At 68.1% G+C, this 23,882-nt stretch overlaps 11 non-coding genes across 11 annotated transcripts; all 11 read left to right on the plus strand.

Annotated features, from left to right (window-relative positions):
• The first annotated feature begins 2,117 nt into the window (after positions 1–2,117).
• LOC132595509 (5S ribosomal RNA) lies at positions 2,118–2,236 on the plus strand. The gene has a single exon (XR_009561651.1). It is a non-coding gene; the product is annotated as a 5S ribosomal RNA (ribosomal RNA).
• Positions 2,237–3,174: 938 nt separating this feature from the next.
• LOC132595510 (5S ribosomal RNA) lies at positions 3,175–3,293 on the plus strand. The gene has a single exon (XR_009561652.1). It is a non-coding gene; the product is annotated as a 5S ribosomal RNA (ribosomal RNA).
• Positions 3,294–5,989: 2,696 nt separating this feature from the next.
• On the plus strand, positions 5,990–6,108 carry LOC132595547 (5S ribosomal RNA). Its single transcript, XR_009561688.1, has one exon. It is a non-coding gene; the product is annotated as a 5S ribosomal RNA (ribosomal RNA).
• A 2,696-nt stretch (positions 6,109–8,804) lies between these two features.
• Positions 8,805–8,923, plus strand: LOC132595511 (5S ribosomal RNA). Its single transcript, XR_009561653.1, has one exon. It is a non-coding gene; the product is annotated as a 5S ribosomal RNA (ribosomal RNA).
• Positions 8,924–11,619: 2,696 nt separating this feature from the next.
• LOC132595548 (5S ribosomal RNA) lies at positions 11,620–11,738 on the plus strand. Its single transcript, XR_009561689.1, has one exon. It is a non-coding gene; the product is annotated as a 5S ribosomal RNA (ribosomal RNA).
• A 2,696-nt stretch (positions 11,739–14,434) lies between these two features.
• LOC132595512 (5S ribosomal RNA) lies at positions 14,435–14,553 on the plus strand. The gene has a single exon (XR_009561654.1). It is a non-coding gene; the product is annotated as a 5S ribosomal RNA (ribosomal RNA).
• Positions 14,554–15,491: 938 nt separating this feature from the next.
• Positions 15,492–15,610, plus strand: LOC132595513 (5S ribosomal RNA). The gene has a single exon (XR_009561655.1). It is a non-coding gene; the product is annotated as a 5S ribosomal RNA (ribosomal RNA).
• A 2,697-nt stretch (positions 15,611–18,307) lies between these two features.
• LOC132595514 (5S ribosomal RNA) lies at positions 18,308–18,426 on the plus strand. Its single transcript, XR_009561656.1, has one exon. It is a non-coding gene; the product is annotated as a 5S ribosomal RNA (ribosomal RNA).
• A 932-nt stretch (positions 18,427–19,358) lies between these two features.
• On the plus strand, positions 19,359–19,477 carry LOC132595515 (5S ribosomal RNA). The gene has a single exon (XR_009561657.1). It is a non-coding gene; the product is annotated as a 5S ribosomal RNA (ribosomal RNA).
• A 2,696-nt stretch (positions 19,478–22,173) lies between these two features.
• Positions 22,174–22,292, plus strand: LOC132595517 (5S ribosomal RNA). Its single transcript, XR_009561659.1, has one exon. It is a non-coding gene; the product is annotated as a 5S ribosomal RNA (ribosomal RNA).
• A 932-nt stretch (positions 22,293–23,224) lies between these two features.
• Positions 23,225–23,343, plus strand: LOC132595518 (5S ribosomal RNA). Its single transcript, XR_009561660.1, has one exon. It is a non-coding gene; the product is annotated as a 5S ribosomal RNA (ribosomal RNA).
• Positions 23,344–23,882: the final 539 nt, after the last annotated feature.

The following is a 23,882-nucleotide window of genomic DNA, read 5'->3' on the forward strand; positions in this document are numbered from 1 at the left end:
TTGAGCAAGATGAAGCTGACCGGGATCAGAAGAATTGAGTATCCTTGCTCCTGGCATTTCCTGGGGATGGGGCCAGTGAACGGCTCGGCTCGGTAGTAGTTTCGCTCACCCATGGCCGTTGGTCCCAGGACTGCCTGGGCCCTCTGCCCTCCAGTTTTAACTGGGAGCCAGACTGGGTCATAATGGGGCAGGTGGTGAGGTCACAGTGAGGGAGGGGGATGAAAAGGAGGGCCCAGAGTGGCATTCCCTGGTAACCAGGGTCAGGTAAGCTGAGCCTGGACAGTCAAACAGGGCCCGGTGGCCGGCATACATCCCCTCGAGCGGTCATTCATTCGCTCACCGCCCGCTGACTCACTTGTTCAAATGACACATTGCGTCTCTTGGCCCCTCTTGAGACTAGGAAGACCTTGGCCTCAGAGGCCTGCTGAAGGCCTGGCTGGAGTCCAGAGCCTCAGCCTTCTTCATGCCCTTCACTGGGCCTGGAGCTGGACCTGCCCAGATGTGGAACCTCCCAGTTTGGAAGCAACTTCTTGTATGAGGCTCTCTGTGGACAGGGACAGCTGAGACACAGAGGAGGTGCCCAGAGACCAGGGGTTTGGAGTCTGCAGCTGCAGATGTACTTAGTGCATGGTATAGGACCAGGAGGGGCCTGCTGGCAGAACTGTGGCCACTAAACCAAAGGGACCCTCAGGCCAAGAAGGGGACACTGGCTTCTTATTGCAGGAAGCCAAGCGCAGGGACCCAGGCTGGCAGAAGGAGTGGCGCTTCCAAGCCACAGACCACCAATGTTTCCTGGACTCTGGCGCTCTTTATTCCTCTCTCCATGCCCTGCCGCCCCCTGCCCCTGCCCCCACTTGCTGCTGGTAAGTTCACTTTCCCAGTCTGGCTCCCGTGCAGAGAGGGCCTGGAGGCCGAGGTGGAAGGTAGCAGCGAGTTGGCCCGCGCTTGGCCCTCCTGCGGTTGCCGCTTCAGCACCAGACTGTCATACACCTGGTAGTTGGCATTGCCTCCCGGGTTCCGGCTGAGTGGCATGAAGGTGGGCGGGGGTGGAGGGTGCTCGGTAGCCTGGACGTCGGGCAGGAGGTGAGAGGGGCGGAGGAGCAGCGCTGAGCTGGGAGCCGGGGCCCGCTGGTCCGAGGCCTCGGCCAGTACCGTGAGGGAGGCGGAGGTGGCCACAGGGCGCCGCAAGGGCAGGATCTCAGCCCATTCGGCCGCCGGGTGCCGCACCTCGTGGGGATCGCGGGAGTAATCCAAGTGTCCCGTGGAGGGATGCAGGCTGCGGTTGGACTCGCTGTGAGCACAGCTGGGGAGGCTACGTCTGTGGGCCGGTGGGGTGTCGCGCTACCAGGCGTCGGGCCGGTAGACCCGAGGCACCAGAGCGGATGGAGGCTCAGAGCCCTCCAGACCCAGACTCCGCCATGGGCCCAGTTGCCGTCCTTTCGGCCCGCGAGCCCCTCGACCTGCACCTGGCCGCCCCCACCGGCGCCCAGCCCCGGCGCCGCCACCTGTGTGCCGGTGTGTCCCTCCACAGCTCCCTCCGACAAAAGCCCCACCCCCACCCCGCCCCTCTGGCGTGTCAGCGCGGCCGGGTGCGGGAGCGGGATCGAGGGCAGGGGCCGCTTCCCCGGGCCTGCCGGCCACCAGGGGCGGGGTCCTGAGCTCGGCGGGGGGTGTGGGGGCAAGGGTGGCCTTGCCGGGGCTGAGGGGCCGTGGCGACTCAATGGTGGCTCCCGGTGGCTTCGGGCCAGCTGCTGTCGGGCAGGAGGGCCGGCCCGGGCTGCGGCCGGGCTGCGCCTAGGGCCGCGTGGGCGGGCAGGGCCGATGCCCAAGGGACCGCGGGCCCCGGGCCCTGAAGCCTCCGGGGCCACGTCCCTGTGAGCGACGTGCGGGATCTTGGGCGGGGCGCCAAGCGCCGAAGGGTTTGCTGGGTCACGGCCGCCCTGGGCTGGGAGGTGGTCGCCAAACCCTCCGCCGCCGCCCGATACCCGAGACCTCCGTTGCCCCTGCCTGGGCGGGCGAGGGGGCCCTGCCGGGGCGGGCCGGCCGCCAGGCTGGCGTTAAGGCGCCAGCGCCAGCGAAACTGGGCCTCAAGAGGCCGCCCGCGGCCCCCCGCCCCCGTCTACGGCCATACCACCCTGAACGCGCCCGATCTCGTCTGATCTCGGAAGCTAAGCAGGGTCGGGCCTGGTTAGTACTTGGATGGGAGACCGCCTGGGAATACCGGGTGCTGTAGGCTTTTTGCCTCCCGCTCCGCCCGCCTTCTCCTTTACTCGCCCGCGGCGGGGGCCGCCGGCTCCGCCCCCGCCGGGCCCCGCTGCAGGCCCCACCTCCTCAGGCCCCTCCCACCACCGCGTGCGCCGGCGGGGTCGCTCCCCGCCGGCCCGGCCGGCCAGGCGGCCAGAAGGCGGCCCTGGAAGGCAGCCGCACCCCAGACGCTGCCGGGGTGGCCGGCCCGGACCCAGACTCCGCCTCGGGCCCAGTTGCCGTCCTTTCGGCCCGCGAGCCCCTCGACCTGCACCTGGCCGCCCCCACCGGCGCCCAGCCCCGGCGCCGCCACCTGTGTGCCGGTGTGTCCCTCCACAGCTCCCTCCGACAAAATCCTCGCCCCACCACCACCCCGCCCCTCTGGCGTGTCACCGCGGCCGGGTGCGGGAGCGGGATCGAGGGCAGGGGCCGCTTCCCCGGGCCTGCCGGCCACCAGGGGCGGGGTCCTGAGCTCGGCGGGGGGTGTGGGGGCAAGGGTGGCCTTGCCGGGGCTGAGGGGCCGTGGCGACTCAATGGTGGCTCCCGGTGGCTTCGGGCCAGCTGCTGTCGGGCAGGAGGGCCGGCCCGGGCTGCGGCCGGGCTGCGCCTAGGGCCGCGTGGGCGGGCAGGGCCGATGCCCAAGGGACCGCGGGCCCCGGGCCCTGAAGCCTCCGGGGCCACGTCCCTGTGAGCGACGTGCGGGATCTTGGGCGGGGCGCCAAGCGCCGAAGGGTTTGCTGGGTCACGGCCGCCCTGGGCTGGGAGGTGGTCGCCAAACCCTCCGCCGCCGCCCGATACCCGAGACCTCCGTTGCCCCTGCCTGGGCGGGCGAGGGGGCCCTGCCGGGGCGGGCCGGCCGCCAGGCTGGCGTTAAGGCGCCAGCGCCAGCGAAACTGGGCCTCAAGAGGCCGCCCGCGGCCCCCCGCCCCCGTCTACGGCCATACCACCCTGAACGCGCCCGATCTCGTCTGATCTCGGAAGCTAAGCAGGGTCGGGCCTGGTTAGTACTTGGATGGGAGACCGCCTGGGAATACCGGGTGCTGTAGGCTTTTTGCCTCCCGCTCCGCCCGCCTTCTCCTTTACTCGCCCGCGGCGGGGGGGCCGCCGGCTCCGCCCCCGCCGAGCCCCGCTGCAGGCAGTAGTCAAGGTGGGTTTACCTGCCCGAGCAGGAAGCTTGGGCGATGGCAGAAGTGGGAAGAAACTCTTGAGCACAGGTTCTTGGGATCCACGGAGCAGCGCATGCACATGCGATGGGTGCCTACACAGCTGGCTTGCTTGTCTGTGGGGAAAGGCGAGATGGGTCAGGGCCTGGGTTCCTGAGGGGCTGAGAATCAAGGCAGGGATAGAAGAAAGGGGACAGGCCCACATCCCCTGAACCCACGCCGGCGCCCACTCACCTTTGTGGAAAATACGATTGAAAAGTGCCCGCAAGAATCTCTTCAGATGCCTCCAGAGTTGAGGGAAGAAGGGGAGGGGGGAGGCCGGGAGCAGGGTGAGCCCTGAAATCCAACCCTTGTCCCGGTCACACCCCAGCAGCCCTCCCACCTCAGCCCCTTCAAGACCCCAGGGCTCCCCCAACCGCGCTGCACAGATCCTGCCCTGACCATAGTCACCATGTTGATCCCCACGTTGAGCAAGATGAAGCTGACCGGGATCAGAAGAATTGAGTATCCTTGCTCCTGGCATTTCCTGGGGATGGGGCCAGTGAACGGCTCGGCTCGGTAGTAGTTTCGCTCACCCATGGCCGTTGGTCCCAGGACTGCCTGGGCCCTCTGCCCTCCAGTTTTAACTGGGAGCCAGACTGGGTCATAATGGGGCAGGTGGTGAGGTCACAGTGAGGGAGGGGGATGAAAAGGAGGGCCCAGAGTGGCATTCCCTGGTAACCAGGGTCAGGTAAGCTGAGCCTGGACAGTCAAACAGGGCCCGGTGGCCGGCATACATCCCCTCGAGCGGTCATTCATTCGCTCACCGCCCGCTGACTCACTTGTTCAAATGACACATTGCGTCTCTTGGCCCCTCTTGAGACTAGGAAGACCTTGGCCTCAGAGGCCTGCTGAAGGCCTGGCTGGAGTCCAGAGCCTCAGCCTTCTTCATGCCCTTCACTGGGCCTGGAGCTGGACCTGCCCAGATGTGGAACCTCCCAGTTTGGAAGCAACTTCTTGTATGAGGCTCTCTGTGGACAGGGACAGCTGAGACACAGAGGAGGTGCCCAGAGACCAGGGGTTTGGAGTCTGCAGCTGCAGATGTACTTAGTGCATGGTATAGGACCAGGAGGGGCCTGCTGGCAGAACTGTGGCCACTAAACCAAAGGGACCCTCAGGCCAAGAAGGGGACACTGGCTTCTTATTGCAGGAAGCCAAGCGCAGGGACCCAGGCTGGCAGAAGGAGTGGCGCTTCCAAGCCACAGACCACCAATGTTTCCTGGACTCTGGCGCTCTTTATTCCTCTCTCCATGCCCTGCCGCCCCCTGCCCCTGCCCCCACTTGCTGCTGGTAAGTTCATTTTCCCAGTCTGGCTCCCGTGCAGAGAGGGCCTGGAGGCCGAGGTGGAAGGTAGCAGCGAGTTGGCCCGCGCTTGGCCCTCCTGCGGTTGCCGCTTCAGCACCAGACTGTCATACACCTGGTAGTTGGCATTGCCTCCCGGGTTCCGGCTGAGTGGCATGAAGGTGGGCGGGGGTGGAGGGTGCTCGGTAGCCTGGACGTCGGGCAGGAGGTGAGAGGGGCGGAGGAGCAGCGCTGAGCTGGGAGCCGGGGCCCGCTGGTCCGAGGCCTCAGCCAGTACCGTGAGGGAGGCGGAGGTGGCCACAGGGCGCCGCAAGGGCAGGATCTCAGCCCATTCGGCCGCCGGGTGCCGCACCTCGTGGGGATCGCGGGAGTAATCCAAGTGTCCCGTGGAGGGATGCAGGCTGCGGTTGGACTCGCTGTGAGCACAGCTGGGGAGGCTACGTCTGTGGGCCGGTGGGGTGTCGCGCTACCAGGCGTCGGGCCGGTAGACCCGAGGCACCAGAGCGGATGGAGGCTCAGAGCCCTCCAGACCCAGACTCCGCCATGGGCCCAGTTGCTGTCCTTTCGGCCCGCGAGCCCCTCGACCTGCACCTGGCCGCCCCCACCGGCGCCCAGCCCCGGCGCCGCCACCTGTGTGCCGGTGTGTCCCTCCACAGCTCCCTCCGACAAAAGCCCCCCCCCACCCCGCCCCTCTGGCGTGTCACCGCGGCCGGGTGCGGGAGCGGGATCGAGGGCAGGGGCCGCTTCCCCGGGCCTGCCGGCCACCAGGGGCGGGGTCCTGAGCTCGGCGGGGGGTGTGGGGGCAAGGGTGGCCTTGCCGGGGCTGAGGGGCCGTGGCGACTCAATGGTGGCTCCCGGTGGCTTCGGGCCAGCTGCTGTCGGGCAGGAGGGCCGGCCCGGGCTGCGGCCGGGCTGCGCCTAGGGCCGCGTGGGCGGGCAGGGCCGATGCCCAAGGGACCGCGGGCCCCGGGCCCTGAAGCCTCCGGGGCCACGTCCCTGTGAGCGACGTGCGGGATCTTGGGCGGGGCGCCAAGCGCCGAAGGGTTTGCTGGGTCACGGCCGCCCTGGGCTGGGAGGTGGTCGCCAAACCCTCCGCCGCCGCCCGATACCCGAGACCTCCGTTGCCCCTGCCTGGGCGGGCGAGGGGGCCCTGCCGGGGCGGGCCGGCCGCCAGGCTGGCGTTAAGGCGCCAGCGCCAGCGAAACTGGGCCTCAAGAGGCCGCCCGCGGCCCCCCGCCCCCGTCTACGGCCATACCACCCTGAACGCGCCCGATCTCGTCTGATCTCGGAAGCTAAGCACGGTCGGGCCTGGTTAGTACTTGGATGGGAGACCGCCTGGGAATACCGGGTGCTGTAGGCTTTTTGCCTCCCGCTCCGCCCGCCTTCTCCTTTACTCGCCCGCGGCGGGGGGGCCGCCGGCTCCGCCCCCGCCGAGCCCCGCTGCAGGCAGTAGTCAAGGTGGGTTTACCTGCCCGAGCAGGAAGCTTGGGCGATGGCAGAAGTGGGAAGAAACTCTTGAGCACAGGTTCTTGGGATCCACGGAGCAGCGCATGCACATGCGATGGGTGCCTACACAGCTGGCTTGCTTGTCTGTGGGGAAAGGCGAGATGGGTCAGGGCCTGGGTTCCTGAGGGGCTGAGAATCAAGGCAGGGATAGAAGAAAGGGGACAGGCCCACATCCCCTGAACCCACGCCGGCGCCCACTCACCTTTGTGGAAAATACGATTGAAAAGTGCCCGCAAGAATCTCTTCAGATGCCTCCAGAGTTGAGGGAAGAAGGGGAGGGGGGAGGCCGGGAGCAGGGTGAGCCCTGAAATCCAACCCTTGTCCCGGTCACACCCCAGCAGCCCTCCCACCTCAGCCCCTTCAAGACCCCAGGGCTCCCCCAACCGCGCTGCACAGATCCTGCCCTGACCATAGTCACCATGTTGATCCCCACGTTGAGCAAGATGAAGCTGACCGGGATCAGAAGAATTGAGTATCCTTGCTCCTGGCATTTCCTGGGGATGGGGCCAGTGAACGGCTCGGCTCGGTAGTAGTTTCGCTCACCCATGGCCGTTGGTCCCAGGACTGCCTGGGCCCTCTGCCCTCCAGTTTTAACTGGGAGCCAGACTGGGTCATAATGGGGCAGGTGGTGAGGTCACAGTGAGGGAGGGGGATGAAAAGGAGGGCCCAGAGTGGCATTCCCTGGTAACCAGGGTCAGGTAAGCTGAGCCTGGACAGTCAAACAGGGCCCGGTGGCCGGCATACATCCCCTCGAGCGGTCATTCATTCGCTCACCGCCCGCTGACTCACTTGTTCAAATGACACATTGCGTCTCTTGGCCCCTCTTGAGACTAGGAAGACCTTGGCCTCAGAGGCCTGCTGAAGGCCTGGCTGGAGTCCAGAGCCTCAGCCTTCTTCATGCCCTTCACTGGGCCTGGAGCTGGACCTGCCCAGATGTGGAACCTCCCAGTTTGGAAGCAACTTCTTGTATGAGGCTCTCTGTGGACAGGGACAGCTGAGACACAGAGGAGGTGCCCAGAGACCAGGGGTTTGGAGTCTGCAGCTGCAGATGTACTTAGTGCATGGTATAGGACCAGGAGGGGCCTGCTGGCAGAACTGTGGCCACTAAACCAAAGGGACCCTCAGGCCAAGAAGGGGACACTGGCTTCTTATTGCAGGAAGCCAAGCGCAGGGACCCAGGCTGGCAGAAGGAGTGGCGCTTCCAAGCCACAGACCACCAATGTTTCCTGGACTCTGGCGCTCTTTATTCCTCTCTCCATGCCCTGCCGCCCCCTGCCCCTGCCCCCACTTGCTACTGGTAAGTTCATTTTCCCAGTCTGGCTCCCGTGCAGAGAGGGCCTGGAGGCCGAGGTGGAAGGTAGCAGCGAGTTGGCCCGCGCTTGGCCCTCCTGCGGTTGCCGCTTCAGCACCAGACTGTCATACACCTGGTAGTTGGCATTGCCTCCCGGGTTCCGGCTGAGTGGCATGAAGGTGGGCGGGGGTGGAGGGTGCTCGGTAGCCTGGACGTCGGGCAGGAGGTGAGAGGGGCGGAGGAGCAGCGCTGAGCTGGGAGCCGGGGCCCGCTGGTCCGAGGCCTCGGCCAGTACCGTGAGGGAGGCGGAGGTGGCCACAGGGCGCCGCAAGGGCAGGATCTCAGCCCATTCGGCCGCCGGGTGCCGCACCTCGTGGGGATCGCGGGAGTAATCCAAGTGTCCCGTGGAGGGATGCAGGCTGCGGTTGGACTCGCTGTGAGCACAGCTGGGGAGGCTACGTCTGTGGGCCGGTGGGGTGTCGCGCTACCAGGCGTCGGGCCGGTAGACCCGAGGCACCAGAGCGGATGGAGGCTCAGAGCCCTCCAGACCCAGACTCCGCCATGGGCCCAGTTGCCGTCCTTTCGGCCCGCGAGCCCCTCGACCTGCACCTGGCCGCCCCCACCGGCGCCCAGCCCCGGCGCCGCCACCTGTGTGCCGGTGTGTCCCTCCACAGCTCCCTCCGACAAAAGCCCCCCCCCACCCCGCCCCTCTGGCGTGTCACCGCGGCCGGGTGCGGGAGCGGGATCGAGGGCAGGGGCCGCTTCCCCGGGCCTGCCGGCCACCAGGGGCGGGGTCCTGAGCTCGGCGGGGGGTGTGGGGGCAAGGGTGGCCTTGCCGGGGCTGAGGGGCCGTGGCGACTCAATGGTGGCTCCCGGTGGCTTCGGGCCAGCTGCTGTCGGGCAGGAGGGCCGGCCCGGGCTGCGGCCGGGCTGCGCCTAGGGCCGCGTGGGCGGGCAGGGCCGATGCCCAAGGGACCGCGGGCCCCGGGCCCTGAAGCCTCCGGGGCCACGTCCCTGTGAGCGACGTGCGGGATCTTGGGCGGGGCGCCAAGCGCCGAAGGGTTTGCTGGGTCACGGCCGCCCTGGGCTGGGAGGTGGTCGCCAAACCCTCCGCCGCCGCCCGATACCCGAGACCTCCGTTGCCCCGGCCTGGGCGGGCGAGGGGGCCCTGCCGGGGCGGGCCGGCCGCCAGGCTGGCGTTAAGGCGCCAGCGCCAGCGAAACTGGGCCTCAAGAGGCCGCCCGCGGCCCCCCGCCCCCGTCTACGGCCATACCACCCTGAACGCGCCCGATCTCGTCTGATCTCGGAAGCTAAGCAGGGTCGGGCCTGGTTAGTACTTGGATGGGAGACCGCCTGGGAATACCGGGTGCTGTAGGCTTTTTGCCTCCCGCTCCGCCCGCCTTCTCCTTTACTCGCCCGCGGCGGGGGGGCCGCCGGCTCCGCCCCCGCCGAGCCCCGCTGCAGGCAGTAGTCAAGGTGGGTTTACCTGCCCGAGCAGGAAGCTTGGGCGATGGCAGAAGTGGGAAGAAACTCTTGAGCACAGGTTCTTGGGATCCACGGAGCAGCGCATGCACATGCGATGGGTGCCTACACAGCTGGCTTGCTTGTCTGTGGGGAAAGGCGAGATGGGTCAGGGCCTGGGTTCCTGAGGGGCTGAGAATCAAGGCAGGGATAGAAGAAAGGGGACAGGCCCACATCCCCTGAACCCACGCCGGCGCCCACTCACCTTTGTGGAAAATACGATTGAAAAGTGCCCGCAAGAATCTCTTCAGATGCCTCCAGAGTTGAGGGAAGAAGGGGAGGGGGGAGGCCGGGAGCAGGGTGAGCCCTGAAATCCAACCCTTGTCCCGGTCACACCCCAGCAGCCCTCCCACCTCAGCCCCTTCAAGACCCCAGGGCTCCCCCAACCGCGCTGCACAGATCCTGCCCTGACCATAGTCACCATGTTGATCCCCACGTTGAGCAAGATGAAGCTGACCGGGATCAGAAGAATTGAGTATCCTTGCTCCTGGCATTTCCTGGGGATGGGGCCAGTGAACGGCTCGGCTCGGTAGTAGTTTCGCTCACCCATGGCCGTTGGTCCCAGGACTGCCTGGGCCCTCTGCCCTCCAGTTTTAACTGGGAGCCAGACTGGGTCATAATGGGGCAGGTGGTGAGGTCACAGTGAGGGAGGGGGATGAAAAGGAGGGCCCAGAGTGGCATTCCCTGGTAACCAGGGTCAGGTAAGCTGAGCCTGGACAGTCAAACAGGGCCCGGTGGCCGGCATACATCCCCTCGAGCGGTCATTCATTCGCTCACCGCCCGCTGACTCACTTGTTCAAATGACACATTGCGTCTCTTGGCCCCTCTTGAGACTAGGAAGACCTTGGCCTCAGAGGCCTGCTGAAGGCCTGGCTGGAGTCCAGAGCCTCAGCCTTCTTCATGCCCTTCACTGGGCCTGGAGCTGGACCTGCCCAGATGTGGAACCTCCCAGTTTGGAAGCAACTTCTTGTATGAGGCTCTCTGTGGACAGGGACAGCTGAGACACAGAGGAGGTGCCCAGAGACCAGGGGTTTGGAGTCTGCAGCTGCAGATGTACTTAGTGCATGGTATAGGACCAGGAGGGGCCTGCTGGCAGAACTGTGGCCACTAAACCAAAGGGACCCTCAGGCCAAGAAGGGGACACTGGCTTCTTATTGCAGGAAGCCAAGCGCAGGGACCCAGGCTGGCAGAAGGAGTGGCGCTTCCAAGCCACAGACCACCAATGTTTCCTGGACTCTGGCGCTCTTTATTCCTCTCTCCATGCCCTGCCGCCCCCTGCCCCTGCCCCCATTTGCTGCTGGTAAGTTCACTTTCCCAGTCTGGCTCCCGTGCAGAGAGGGCCTGGAGGCCGAGGTGGAAGGTAGCAGCGAGTTGGCCCGCGCTTGGCCCTCCTGCGGTTGCCGCTTCAGCACCAGACTGTCATACACCTGGTAGTTGGCATTGCCTCCCGGGTTCCGGCTGAGTGGCATGAAGGTGGGCGGGGGTGGAGGGTGCTCGGTAGCCTGGACGTCGGGCAGGAAGTGAGAGGGGCGGAGGAGCAGCGCTGAGCTGGGAGCCGGGGCCCGCTGGTCCGAGGCCTCGGCCAGTACCGTGAGGGAGGCGGAGGTGGCCACAGGGCGCCGCAAGGGCAGGATCTCAGCCCATTCGGCCGCCGGGTGCCGCACCTCGTGGGGATCGCGGGAGTAATCCAAGTGTCCCGTGGAGGGATGCAGGCTGCGGTTGGACTCGCTGTGAGCACAGCTGGGGAGGCTACGTCTGTGGGCCGGTGGGGTGTCGCGCTACCAGGCGTCGGGCCGGTAGACCCGAGGCACCAGAGCGGATGGAGGCTCAGAGCCCTCCAGACCCAGACTCCGCCATGGGCCCAGTTGCCGTCCTTTCGGCCCGCGAGCCCCTCGACCTGCACCTGGCCGCCCCCACCGGCGCCCAGCCCCGGCGCCGCCACCTGTGTGCCGGTGTGTCCCTCCACAGCTCCCTCCGACAAAAGCCCCCCCCCACCCCGCCCCTCTGGCGTGTCACCGCGGCCGGGTGCGGGAGCGGGATCGAGGGCAGGGGCCGCTTCCCCGGGCCTGCCGGCCACCAGGGGCGGGGTCCTGAGCTCGGCGGGGGGTGTGGGGGCAAGGGTGGCCTTGCCGGGGCTGAGGGGCCGTGGCGACTCAATGGTGGCTCCCGGTGGCTTCGGGCCAGCTGCTGTCGGGCAGGAGGGCCGGCCCGGGCTGCGGCCGGGCTGCGCCTAGGGCCGCGTGGGCGGGCAGGGCCGATGCCCAAGGGACCGCGGGCCCCGGGCCCTGAAGCCTCCGGGGCCACGTCCCTGTGAGCGACGTGCGGGATCTTGGGCGGGGCGCCAAGCGCCGAAGGGTTTGCTGGGTCACGGCCGCCCTGGGCTGGGAGGTGGTCGCCAAACCCTCCGCCGCCGCCCGATACCCGAGACCTCCGTTGCCCCTGCCTGGGCGGGCGAGGGGGCCCTGCCGGGGCGGGCCGGCCGCCAGGCTGGCGTTAAGGCGCCAGCGCCAGCGAAACTGGGCCTCAAGAGGCCGCCCGCGGCCCCCCGCCCCCGTCTACGGCCATACCACCCTGAACGCGCCCGATCTCGTCTGATCTCGGAAGCTAAGCACGGTCGGGCCTGGTTAGTACTTGGATGGGAGACCGCCTGGGAATACCGGGTGCTGTAGGCTTTTTGCCTCCCGCTCCGCCCGCCTTCTCCTTTACTCGCCCGCGGCGGGGGGGCCGCCGGCTCCGCCCCCGCCGAGCCCCGCTGCAGGCAGTAGTCAAGGTGGGTTTACCTGCCCGAGCAGGAAGCTTGGGCGATGGCAGAAGTGGGAAGAAACTCTTGAGCACAGGTTCTTGGGATCCACGGAGCAGCGCATGCACATGCGATGGGTGCCTACACAGCTGGCTTGCTTGTCTGTGGGGAAAGGCGAGATGGGTCAGGGCCTGGGTTCCTGAGGGGCTGAGAATCAAGGCAGGGATAGAAGAAAGGGGACAGGCCCACATCCCCTGAACCCACGCCGGCGCCCACTCACCTTTGTGGAAAATACGATTGAAAAGTGCCCGCAAGAATCTCTTCAGATGCCTCCAGAGTTGAGGCAAGAAGGGGAGGGGGGAGGCCGGGAGCAGGGTGAGCCCTGAAATCCAACCCTTGTCCCGGTCACACCCCAGCAGCCCTCCCACCTCAGCCCCTTCAAGACCCCAGGGCTCCCCCAACCGCGCTGCACAGATCCTGCCCTGACCATAGTCACCATGTTGATCCCCACGTTGAGCAAGATGAAGCTGACCGGGATCAGAAGAATTGAGTATCCTTGCTCCTGGCATTTCCTGGGGATGGGGCCAGTGAACGGCTCGGCTCGGTAGTAGTTTCGCTCACCCATGGCCGTTGGTCCCAGGACTGCCTGGGCCCTCTGCCCTCCAGTTTTAACTGGGAGCCAGACTGGGTCATAATGGGGCAGGTGGTGAGGTCACAGTGAGGGAGGGGGATGAAAAGGAGGGCCCAGAGTGGCATTCCCTGGTAACCAGGGTCAGGTAAGCTGAGCCTGGACAGTCAAACAGGGCCCGGTGGCCGGCATACATCCCCTCGAGCGGTCATTCATTCGCTCACCGCCCGCTGACTCACTTGTTCAAATGACACATTGCGTCTCTTGGCCCCTCTTGAGACTAGGAAGACCTTGGCCTCAGAGGCCTGCTGAAGGCCTGGCTGGAGTCCAGAGCCTCAGCCTTCTTCATGCCCTTCACTGGGCCTGGAGCTGGACCTGCCCAGATGTGGAACCTCCCAGTTTGGAAGCAACTTCTTGTATGAGGCTCTCTGTGGACAGGGACAGCTGAGACACAGAGGAGGTGCCCAGAGACCAGGGGTTTGGAGTCTGCAGCTGCAGATGTACTTAGTGCATGGTATAGGACCAGGAGGGGCCTGCTGGCAGAACTGTGGCCACTAAACCAAAGGGACCCTCAGGCCAAGAAGGGGACACTGGCTTCTTATTGCAGGAAGCCAAGCGCAGGGACCCAGGCTGGCAGAAGGAGTGGCGCTTCCAAGCCACAGACCACCAATGTTTCCTGGACTCTGGCGCTCTTTATTCCTCTCTCCATGCCCTGCCGCCCCCTGCCCCTGCCCCCACTTGCTGCTGGTAAGTTCATTTTCCCAGTCTGGCTCCCGTGCAGAGAGGGCCTGGAGGCCGAGGTGGAAGGTAGCAGCGAGTTGGCCCGCGCTTGGCCCTCCTGCGGTTGCCGCTTCAGCACCAGACTGTCATACACCTGGTAGTTGGCATTGCCTCCCGGGTTCCGGCTGAGTGGCATGAAGGTGGGCGGGGGTGGAGGGTGCTCGGTAGCCTGGACGTCGGGCAGGAGGTGAGAGGGGCGGAGGAGCAGCGCTGAGCTGGGAGCCGGGGCCCGCTGGTCCGAGGCCTCGGCCAGTACCGTGAGGGAGGCGGAGGTGGCCACAGGGCGCCGCAAGGGCAGGATCTCAGCCCATTCGGCCGCCGGGTGCCGCACCTCGTGGGGATCGCGGGAGTAATCCAAGTGTCCCGTGGAGGGATGCAGGCTGCGGTTGGACTCGCTGTGAGCACAGCTGGGGAGGCTACGTCTGTGGGCCGGTGGGGTGTCGCGCTACCAGGCGTCGGGCCGGTAGACCCGAGGCACCAGAGCGGATGGAGGCTCAGAGCCCTCCAGACCCAGACTCCGCCATGGGCCCAGTTGCCGTCCTTTCGGCCCGCGAGCCCCTCGACCTGCACCTGGCCGCCCCCACCGGCGCCCAGCCCCGGCGCCGCCACCTGTGTGCCGGTGTGTCCCTCCACAGCTCCCTCTGACAAAAGCCCCCCCCCACCCCGCCCCTCTGGCGTGTCACCGCGGCCGGGTGCGGGAGCGGGATCGAGGGCAGGGGCCGCTTCCCCGGGCCTGCCGGCCACCAGGGGCGGGGTCCTGAGCTCGGCGGGGGGTGTGGGGGCAAGGGTGGCCTTGCCGGGGCTGAGGGGCCGTGGCGACTCAATGGTGGCTCCCGGTGGCTTCGGGCCAGCTGCTGTCGGGCAGGAGGGCCGGCCCGGGCTGCGGCCGGGCTGCGCCTAGGGCCGCGTGGGCGGGCAGGGCCGATGCCCAAGGGACCGCGGGCCCCGGGCCCTGAAGCCTCCGGGGCCACGTCCCTGTGAGCGACGTGCGGGATCTTGGGCGGGGCGCCAAGCGCCGAAGGGTTTGCTGGGTCACGGCCGCCCTGGGCTGGGAGGTGGTCGCCAAACCCTCCGCCGCCGCCCGATACCCGAGACCTCCGTTGCCCCGGCCTGGGCGGGCGAGGGGGCCCTGCCGGGGCGGGCCGGCCGCCAGGCTGGCGTTAAGGCGCCAGCGCCAGCGAAACTGGGCCTCAAGAGGCCGCCCGCGGCCCCCCGCCCCCGTCTACGGCCATACCACCCTGAACGCGCCCGATCTCGTCTGATCTCGGAAGCTAAGCAGGGTCGGGCCTGGTTAGTACTTGGATGGGAGACCGCCTGGGAATACCGGGTGCTGTAGGCTTTTTGCCTCCCGCTCCGCCCGCCTTCTCCTTTACTCGCCCGCGGCGGGGGCCGCCGGCTCCGCCCCCGCCGGGCCCCGCTGCAGGCCCCACCTCCTCAGGCCCCTCCCACCACCGCGTGCGCCGGCGGGGTCGCTCCCCGCCGGCCCGGCCGGCCAGGCGGCCAGAAGGCGGCCCTGGAAGGCAGCCGCACCCCAGACGCTGCCGGGGTGGCCGGCCCGGACCCAGACTCCGCCTCGGGCCCAGTTGCCGTCCTTTCGGCCCGCGAGCCCCTCGACCTGCACCTGGCCGCCCCCACCGGCGCCCAGCCCCGGCGCCGCCACCTGTGTGCCGGTGTGTCCCTCCACAGCTCCCTCCGACAAAATCCTCGCCCCACCACCACCCCGCCCCTCTGGCGTGTCACCGCGGCCGGGTGCGGGAGCGGGATCGAGGGCAGGGGCCGCTTCCCCGGGCCTGCCGGCCACCAGGGGCGGGGTCCTGAGCTCGGCGGGGGGTGTGGGGGCAAGGGTGGCCTTGCCGGGGCTGAGGGGCCGTGGCGACTCAATGGTGGCTCCCAGTGGCTTCGGGCCAGCTGCTGTCGGGCAGGAGGGCCGGCCCGGGCTGCGGCCGGGCTGCGCCTAGGGCCGCGTGGGCGGGCAGGGCCGATGCCCAAGGGACCGCGGGCCCCGGGCCCTGAAGCCTCCGGGGCCACGTCCCTGTGAGCGACGTGCGGGATCTTGGGCGGGGCGCCAAGCGCCGAAGGGTTTGCTGGGTCACGGCCGCCCTGGGCTGGGAGGTGGTCGCCAAACCCTCCGCCGCCGCCCGATACCCGAGACCTCCGTTGCCCCTGCCTGGGCGGGCGAGGGGGCCCTGCCGGGGCGGGCCGGCCGCCAGGCTGGCGTTAAGGCGCCAGCGCCAGCGAAACTGGGCCTCAAGAGGCCGCCCGCGGCCCCCCGCCCCCGTCTACGGCCATACCACCCTGAACGCGCCCGATCTCGTCTGATCTCGGAAGCTAAGCAGGGTCGGGCCTGGTTAGTACTTGGATGGGAGACCGCCTGGGAATACCGGGTGCTGTAGGCTTTTTGCCTCCCGCTCCGCCCGCCTTCTCCTTTACTCGCCCGCGGCGGGGGGGCCGCCGGCTCCGCCCCCGCCGAGCCCCGCTGCAGGCAGTAGTCAAGGTGGGTTTACCTGCCCGAGCAGGAAGCTTGGGCGATGGCAGAAGTGGGAAGAAACTCTTGAGCACAGGTTCTTGGGATCCACGGAGCAGCGCATGCACATGCGATGGGTGCCTACACAGCTGGCTTGCTTGTCTGTGGGGAAAGGCGAGATGGGTCAGGGCCTGGGTTCCTGAGGGGCTGAGAATCAAGGCAGGGATAGAAGAAAGGGGACAGGCCCACATCCCCTGAACCCACGCCGGCGCCCACTCACCTTTGTGGAAAATACGATTGAAAAGTGCCCGCAAGAATCTCTTCAGATGCCTCCAGAGTTGAGGGAAGAAGGGGAGGGGGGAGGCCGGGAGCAGGGTGAGCCCTGAAATCCAACCCTTGTCCCGGTCACACCCCAGCAGCCCTCCCACCTCAGCCCCTTCAAGACCCCAGGGCTCCCCCAACCGCGCTGCACAGATCCTGCCCTGACCATAGTCACCATGTTGATCCCCACGTTGAGCAAGATGAAGCTGACCGGGATCAGAAGAATTGAGTATCCTTGCTCCTGGCATTTCCTGGGGATGGGGCCAGTGAACGGCTCGGCTCGGTAGTAGTTTCGCTCACCCATGGCCGTTGGTCCCAGGACTGCCTGGGCCCTCTGCCCTCCAGTTTTAACTGGGAGCCAGACTGGGTCATAATGGGGCAGGTGGTGAGGTCACAGTGAGGGAGGGGGATGAAAAGGAGGGCCCAGAGTGGCATTCCCTGGTAACCAGGGTCAGGTAAGCTGAGCCTGGACAGTCAAACAGGGCCCGGTGGCCGGCATACATCCCCTCGAGCGGTCATTCATTCGCTCACCGCCCGCTGACTCACTTGTTCAAATGACACATTGCGTCTCTTGGCCCCTCTTGAGACTAGGAAGACCTTGGCCTCAGAGGCCTGCTGAAGGCCTGGCTGGAGTCCAGAGCCTCAGCCTTCTTCATGCCCTTCACTGGGCCTGGAGCTGGACCTGCCCAGATGTGGAACCTCCCAGTTTGGAAGCAACTTCTTGTATGAGGCTCTCTGTGGACAGGGACAGCTGAGACACAGAGGAGGTGCCCAGAGACCAGGGGTTTGGAGTCTGCAGCTGCAGATGTACTTAGTGCATGGTATAGGACCAGGAGGGGCCTGCTGGCAGAACTGTGGCCACTAAACCAAAGGGACCCTCAGGCCAAGAAGGGGACACTGGCTTCTTATTGCAGGAAGCCAAGCGCAGGGACCCAGGCTGGCAGAAGGAGTGGCGCTTCCAAGCCACAGACCACCAATGTTTCCTGGACTCTGGCGCTCTTTATTCCTCTCTCCATGCCCTGCCGCCCCCTGCCCCTGCCCCCACTTGCTGCTGGTAAGTTCACTTTCCCAGTCTGGCTCCCGTGCAGAGAGGGCCTGGAGGCCGAGGTGGAAGGTAGCAGCGAGTTGGCCCGCGCTTGGCCCTCCTGCGGTTGCCGCTTCAGCACCAGACTGTCATACACCTGGTAGTTGGCATTGCCTCCCGGGTTCCGGCTGAGTGGCATGAAGGTGGGCGGGGGTGGAGGGTGCTCGGTAGCCTGGACGTCGGGCAGGAGGTGAGAGGGGCGGAGGAGCAGCGCTGAGCTGGGAGCCGGGGCCCGCTGGTCCGAGGCCTCGGCCAGTACCGTGAGGGAGGCGGAGGTGGCCACAGGGCGCCGCAAGGGCAGGATCTCAGCCCATTCGGCCGCCGGGTGCCGCACCTCGTGGGGATCGCGGGAGTAATCCAAGTGTCCCGTGGAGGGATGCAGGCTGCGGTTGGACTCGCTGTGAGCACAGCTGGGGAGGCTACGTCTGTGGGCCGGTGGGGTGTCGCGCTACCAGGCGTCGGGCCGGTAGACCCGAGGCACCAGAGCGGATGGAGGCTCAGAGCCCTCCAGACCCAGACTCCGCCATGGGCCCAGTTGCCGTCCTTTCGGCCCGCGAGCCCCTCGACCTGCACCTGGCCGCCCCCACCGGCGCCCAGCCCCGGCGCCGCCACCTGTGTGCCGGTGTGTCCCTCCACAGCTCCCTCCGACAAAAGCCCCACCCCCACCCCGCCCCTCTGGCGTGTCAGCGCGGCCGGGTGCGGGAGCGGGATCGAGGGCAGGGGCCGCTTCCCCGGGCCTGCCGGCCACCAGGGGCGGGGTCCTGAGCTCGGCGGGGGGTGTGGGGGCAAGGGTGGCCTTGCCGGGGCTGAGGGGCCGTGGCGACTCAATGGTGGCTCCCGGTGGCTTCGGGCCAGCTGCTGTCGGGCAGGAGGGCCGGCCCGGGCTGCGGCCGGGCTGCGCCTAGGGCCGCGTGGGCGGGCAGGGCCGATGCCCAAGGGACCGCGGGCCCCGGGCCCTGAAGCCTCCGGGGCCACGTCCCTGTGAGCGACGTGCGGGATCTTGGGCGGGGCGCCAAGCGCCGAAGGGTTTGCTGGGTCACGGCCGCCCTGGGCTGGGAGGTGGTCGCCAAACCCTCCGCCGCCGCCCGATACCCGAGACCTCCGTTGCCCCTGCCTGGGCGGGCGAGGGGGCCCTGCCGGGGCGGGCCGGCCGCCAGGCTGGCGTTAAGGCGCCAGCGCCAGCGAAACTGGGCCTCAAGAGGCCGCCCGCGGCCCCCCGCCCCCGTCTACGGCCATACCACCCTGAACGCGCCCGATCTCGTCTGATCTCGGAAGCTAAGCAGGGTCGGGCCTGGTTAGTACTTGGATGGGAGACCGCCTGGGAATACCGGGTGCTGTAGGCTTTTTGCCTCCCGCTCCGCCCGCCTTCTCCTTTACTCGCCCGCGGCGGGGGCCGCCGGCTCCGCCCCCGCCGGGCCCCGCTGCAGGCCCCACCTCCTCAGGCCCCTCCCACCACGGCGCGCGCCGGCGGGGTCGCTCCCCGCCGGCCCGGCCGGCCAGGCGGCCAGAAGGCGGCCCTGGAAGGCAGGCGCACCCCAGACGCTCCCGGGCTGGCTGGCCCGGACCCAGACTCCGCCGCGGGCCCAGTTGCCGTCCTTTCGGCCCGCGAGCCCCTCGACCTGCACCTGGCCGCCCCCACCGGCGCCCAGCCCCGGCGCCGCCACCTGTGTGCCGGTGTGTCCCTCCACAGCTCCCTCCGACAAAAGCCTCCCCCCACCCCGCCCCTCTGGCGTGTCAGCGCGGCCGGGTGCGGGAGCGGGATCGAGGGCAGGGGCCGCTTCCCCGGGCCTGCCGGCCACCAGGGGCGGGGTCCTGAGCTCGGCGGGGGGTGTGGGGGCAAGGGTGGCCTTGCCGGGGCTGAGGGGCCGTGGCGACTCAATGGTGGCTCCCGGTGGCTTCGGGCCAGCTGCTGTCGGGCAGGAGGGCCGGCCCGGGCTGCGGCCGGGCTGCGCCTAGGGCCGCGTGGGCGGGCAGGGCCGATGCCCAAGGGACCGCGGGCCCCGGGCCCTGAAGCCTCCGGGGCCACGTCCCTGTGAGCGACGTGCGGGATCTTGGGCGGGGCGCCAAGCGCCGAAGGGTTTGCTGGGTCACGGCCGCCCTGGGCTGGGAGGTGGTCGCCAAACCCTCCGCCGCCGCCCGATACCCGAGACCTCCGTTGCCCCTGCCTGGGCGGGCGAGGGGGCCCTGCCGGGGCGGGCCGGCCGCCAGGCTGGCGTTAAGGCGCCAGCGCCAGCGAAACTGGGCCTCAAGAGGCCGCCCGCGGCCCCCCGCCCCCGTCTACGGCCATACCACCCTGAACGCGCCCGATCTCGTCTGATCTCGGAAGCTAAGCAGGGTCGGGCCTGGTTAGTACTTGGATGGGAGACCGCCTGGGAATACCGGGTGCTGTAGGCTTTTTGCCTCCCGCTCCGCCCGCCTTCTCCTTTACTCGCCCGCGGCGGGGGGGCCGCCGGCTCCGCCCCCGCCGAGCCCCGCTGCAGGCAGTAGTCAAGGTGGGTTTACCTGCCCGAGCAGGAAGCTTGGGCGATGGCAGAAGTGGGAAGAAACTCTTGAGCACAGGTTCTTGGGATCCACGGAGCAGCGCATGCACATGCGATGGGTGCCTACACAGCTGGCTTGCTTGTCTGTGGGGAAAGGCGAGATGGGTCAGGGCCTGGGTTCCTGAGGGGCTGAGAATCAAGGCAGGGATAGAAGAAAGGGGACAGGCCCACATCCCCTGAACCCACGCCGGCGCCCACTCACCTTTGTGGAAAATACGATTGAAAAGTGCCCGCAAGAATCTCTTCAGATGCCTCCAGAGTTGAGGGAAGAAGGGGAGGGGGGAGGCCGGGAGCAGGGTGAGCCCTGAAATCCAACCCTTGTCCCGGTCACACCCCAGCAGCCCTCCCACCTCAGCCCCTTCAAGACCCCAGGGCTCCCCCAACCGCGCTGCACAGATCCTGCCCTGACCATAGTCACCATGTTGATCCCCACGTTGAGCAAGATGAAGCTGACCGGGATCAGAAGAATTGAGTATCCTTGCTCCTGGCATTTCCTGGGGATGGGGCCAGTGAACGGCTCGGCTCGGTAGTAGTTTCGCTCACCCATGGCCGTTGGTCCCAGGACTGCCTGGGCCCTCTGCCCTCCAGTTTTAACTGGGAGCCAGACTGGGTCATAATGGGGCAGGTGGTGAGGTCACAGTGAGGGAGGGGGATGAAAAGGAGGGCCCAGAGTGGCATTCCCTGGTAACCAGGGTCAGGTAAGCTGAGCCTGGACAGTCAAACAGGGCCCGGTGGCCGGCATACATCCCCTCGAGCGGTCATTCATTCGCTCACCGCCCGCTGACTCACTTGTTCAAATGACACATTGCGTCTCTTGGCCCCTCTTGAGACTAGGAAGACCTTGGCCTCAGAGGCCTGCTGAAGGCCTGGCTGGAGTCCAGAGCCTCAGCCTTCTTCATGCCCTTCACTGGGCCTGGAGCTGGACCTGCCCAGATGTGGAACCTCCCAGTTTGGAAGCAACTTCTTGTATGAGGCTCTCTGTGGACAGGGACAGCTGAGACACAGAGGAGGTGCCCAGAGACCAGGGGTTTGGAGTCTGCAGCTGCAGATGTACTTAGTGCATGGTATAGGACCAGGAGGGGCCTGCTGGCAGAACTGTGGCCACTAAACCAAAGGGACCCTCAGGCCAAGAAGGGGACACTGGCTTCTTATTGCAGGAAGCCAAGCGCAGGGACCCAGGCTGGCAGAAGGAGTGGCGCTTCCAAGCCACAGACCACCAATGTTTCCTGGACTCTGGCGCTCTTTATTCCTCTCTCCATGCCCTGCCGCCCCCTGCCCCTGCCCCCACTTGCTGCTGGTAAGTTCACTTTCCCAGTCTGGCTCCCGTGCAGAGAGGGCCTGGAGGCCGAGGTGGAAGGTAGCAGCGAGTTGGCCCGCGCTTGGCCCTCCTGCGGTTGCCGCTTCAGCACCAGACTGTCATACACCTGGTAGTTGGCATTGCCTCCCGGGTTCCGGCTGAGTGGCATGAAGGTGGGCGGGGGTGGAGGGTGCTCGGTAGCCTGGACGTCGGGCAGGAGGTGAGAGGGGCGGAGGAGCAGCGCTGAGCTGGGAGCCGGGGCCCGCTGGTCCGAGGCCTCGGCCAGTACCGTGAGGGAGGCGGAGGTGGCCACAGGGCGCCGCAAGGGCAGGATCTCAGCCCATTCGGCCGCCGGGTGCCGCACCTCGTGGGGATCGCGGGAGTAATCCAAGTGTCCCGTGGAGGGATGCAGGCTGCGGTTGGACTCGCTGTGAGCACAGCTGGGGAGGCTACGTCTGTGGGCCGGTGGGGTGTCGCGCTACCAGGCGTCGGGCCGGTAGACCCGAGGCACCAGAGCGGATGGAGGCTCAGAGCCCTCCAGACCCAGACTCCGCCATGGGCCCAGTTGCCGTCCTTTCGGCCCGCGAGCCCCTCGACCTGCACCTGGCCGCCCCCACCGGCGCCCAGCCCCGGCGCCGCCACCTGTGTGCCGGTGTGTCCCTCCACAGCTCCCTCTGACAAAAGCCCCCCCCCACCCCGCCCCTCTGGCGTGTCACCGCGGCCGGGTGCGGGAGCGGGATCGAGGGCAGGGGCCGCTTCCCCGGGCCTGCCGGCCACCAGGGGCGGGGTCCTGAGCTCGGCGGGGGGTGTGGGGGCAAGGGTGGCCTTGCCGGGGCTGAGGGGCCGTGGCGACTCAATGGTGGCTCCCAGTGGCTTCGGGCCAGCTGCTGTCGGGCAGGAGGGCCGGCCCGGGCTGCGGCCGGGCTGCGCCTAGGGCCGCGTGGGCGGGCAGGGCCGATGCCCAAGGGACCGCGGGCCCCGGGCCCTGAAGCCTCCGGGGCCACGTCCCTGTGAGCGACGTGCGGGATCTTGGGCGGGGCGCCAAGCGCCGAAGGGTTTGCTGGGTCACGGCCGCCCTGGGCTGGGAGGTGGTCGCCAAACCCTCCGCCGCCGCCCGATACCCGAGACCTCCGTTGCCCCTGCCTGGGCGGGCGAGGGGGCCCTGCCGGGGCGGGCCGGCCGCCAGGCTGGCGTTAAGGCGCCAGCGCCAGCGAAACTGGGCCTCAAGAGGCCGCCCGCGGCCCCCCGCCCCCGTCTACGGCCATACCACCCTGAACGCGCCCGATCTCGTCTGATCTCGGAAGCTAAGCAGGGTCGGGCCTGGTTAGTACTTGGATGGGAGACCGCCTGGGAATACCGGGTGCTGTAGGCTTTTTGCCTCCCCCTCCGCCCGCCTTCTCCTTTACTCGCCCGCGGCGGGGGCCGCCGGCTCCGCCCCCGCCGGGCCCCGCTGCAGGCCCCACCTCCTCAGGCCCCTCCCACCACGGCGCGCGCCGGCGGGGTCGCTCCCCGCCGGCCCGGCCGGCCAGGCGGCCAGAAGGCGGCCCTGGAAGGCAGGCGCACCCCAGACGCTCCCGGGGTGGCTGGCCCGGACCCAGACTCCGCCGCGGGCCCAGTTGCCGTCCTTTCGGCCCGCGAGCCCCTCGACCTGCACCTGGCCGCCCCCACCGGCGCCCAGCCCCGGCGCCGCCACCTGTGTGCCGGTGTGTCCCTCCACAGCTCCCTCCGACAAAAGCCCCCCCCCACCCCGCCCCTCTGGCGTGTCACCGCGGCCGGGTGCGGGAGCGGGATCGAGGGCAGGGGCCGCTTCCCCGGGCCTGCCGGCCACCAGGGGCGGGGTCCTGAGCTCGGCGGGGGGTGTGGGGGCAAGGGTGGCCTTGCCGGGGCTGAGGGGCCGTGGCGACTCAATGGTGGCTCCCAGTGGCTTCGGGCCAGCTGCTGTCGGGCAGGAGGGCCGGCCCGGGCTGCGGCCGGGCTGCGCCTAGGGCCGCGTGGGCGGGCAGGGCCGATGCCCAAGGGACCGCGGGCCCCGGGCCCTGAAGCCTCCGGGGCCACGTCCCTGTGAGCGACGTGCGGGATCTTGGGCGGGGCGCCAAGCGCCGAAGGGTTTGCTGGGTCACGGCCGCCCTGGGCTGGGAGGTGGTCGCCAAACCCTCCGCCGCCGCCCGATACCCGAGACCTCCGTTGCCCCTGCCTGGGCGGGCGAGGGGGCCCTGCCGGGGCGGGCCGGCCGCCAGGCTGGCGTTAAGGCGCCAGCGCCAGCGAAACTGGGCCTCAAGAGGCCGCCCGCGGCCCCCCGCCCCCGTCTACGGCCATACCACCCTGAACGCGCCCGATCTCGTCTGATCTCGGAAGCTAAGCAGGGTCGGGCCTGGTTAGTACTTGGATGGGAGACCGCCTGGGAATACCGGGTGCTGTAGGCTTTTTGCCTCCCGCTCCGCCCGCCTTCTCCTTTACTCGCCCGCGGCGGGGGGGCCGCCGGCTCCGCCCCCGCCGAGCCCCGCTGCAGGCAGTAGTCAAGGTGGGTTTACCTGCCCGAGCAGGAAGCTTGGGCGATGGCAGAAGTGGGAAGAAACTCTTGAGCACAGGTTCTTGGGATCCACGGAGCAGCGCATGCACATGCGATGGGTGCCTACACAGCTGGCTTGCTTGTCTGTGGGGAAAGGTGAGATGGGTCAGGGCCTGGGTTCCTGAGGGGCTGAGAATCAAGGCAGGGATAGAAGAAAGGGGACAGGCCCACATCCCCTGAACCCACGCCGGCGCCCACTCACCTTTGTGGAAAATACGATTGAAAAGTGCCCGCAAGAATCTCTTCAGATGCCTCCAGAGTTGAGGGAAGAAGGGGAGGGGGGAGGCCGGGAGCAGGGTGAGCCCTGAAATCCAACCCTTGTCCCGGTCACACCCCAGCAGCCCTCCCACCTCAGCCCCTTCAAGACCCCAGGGCTCCCCCAACCACGCTGCA

Source organism: Globicephala melas, unplaced genomic scaffold (genome assembly GCF_963455315.2).
Source record: "Globicephala melas unplaced genomic scaffold, mGloMel1.2 SCAFFOLD_182, whole genome shotgun sequence".
NCBI lineage: Eukaryota > Metazoa > Chordata > Mammalia > Artiodactyla > Delphinidae > Globicephala > Globicephala melas.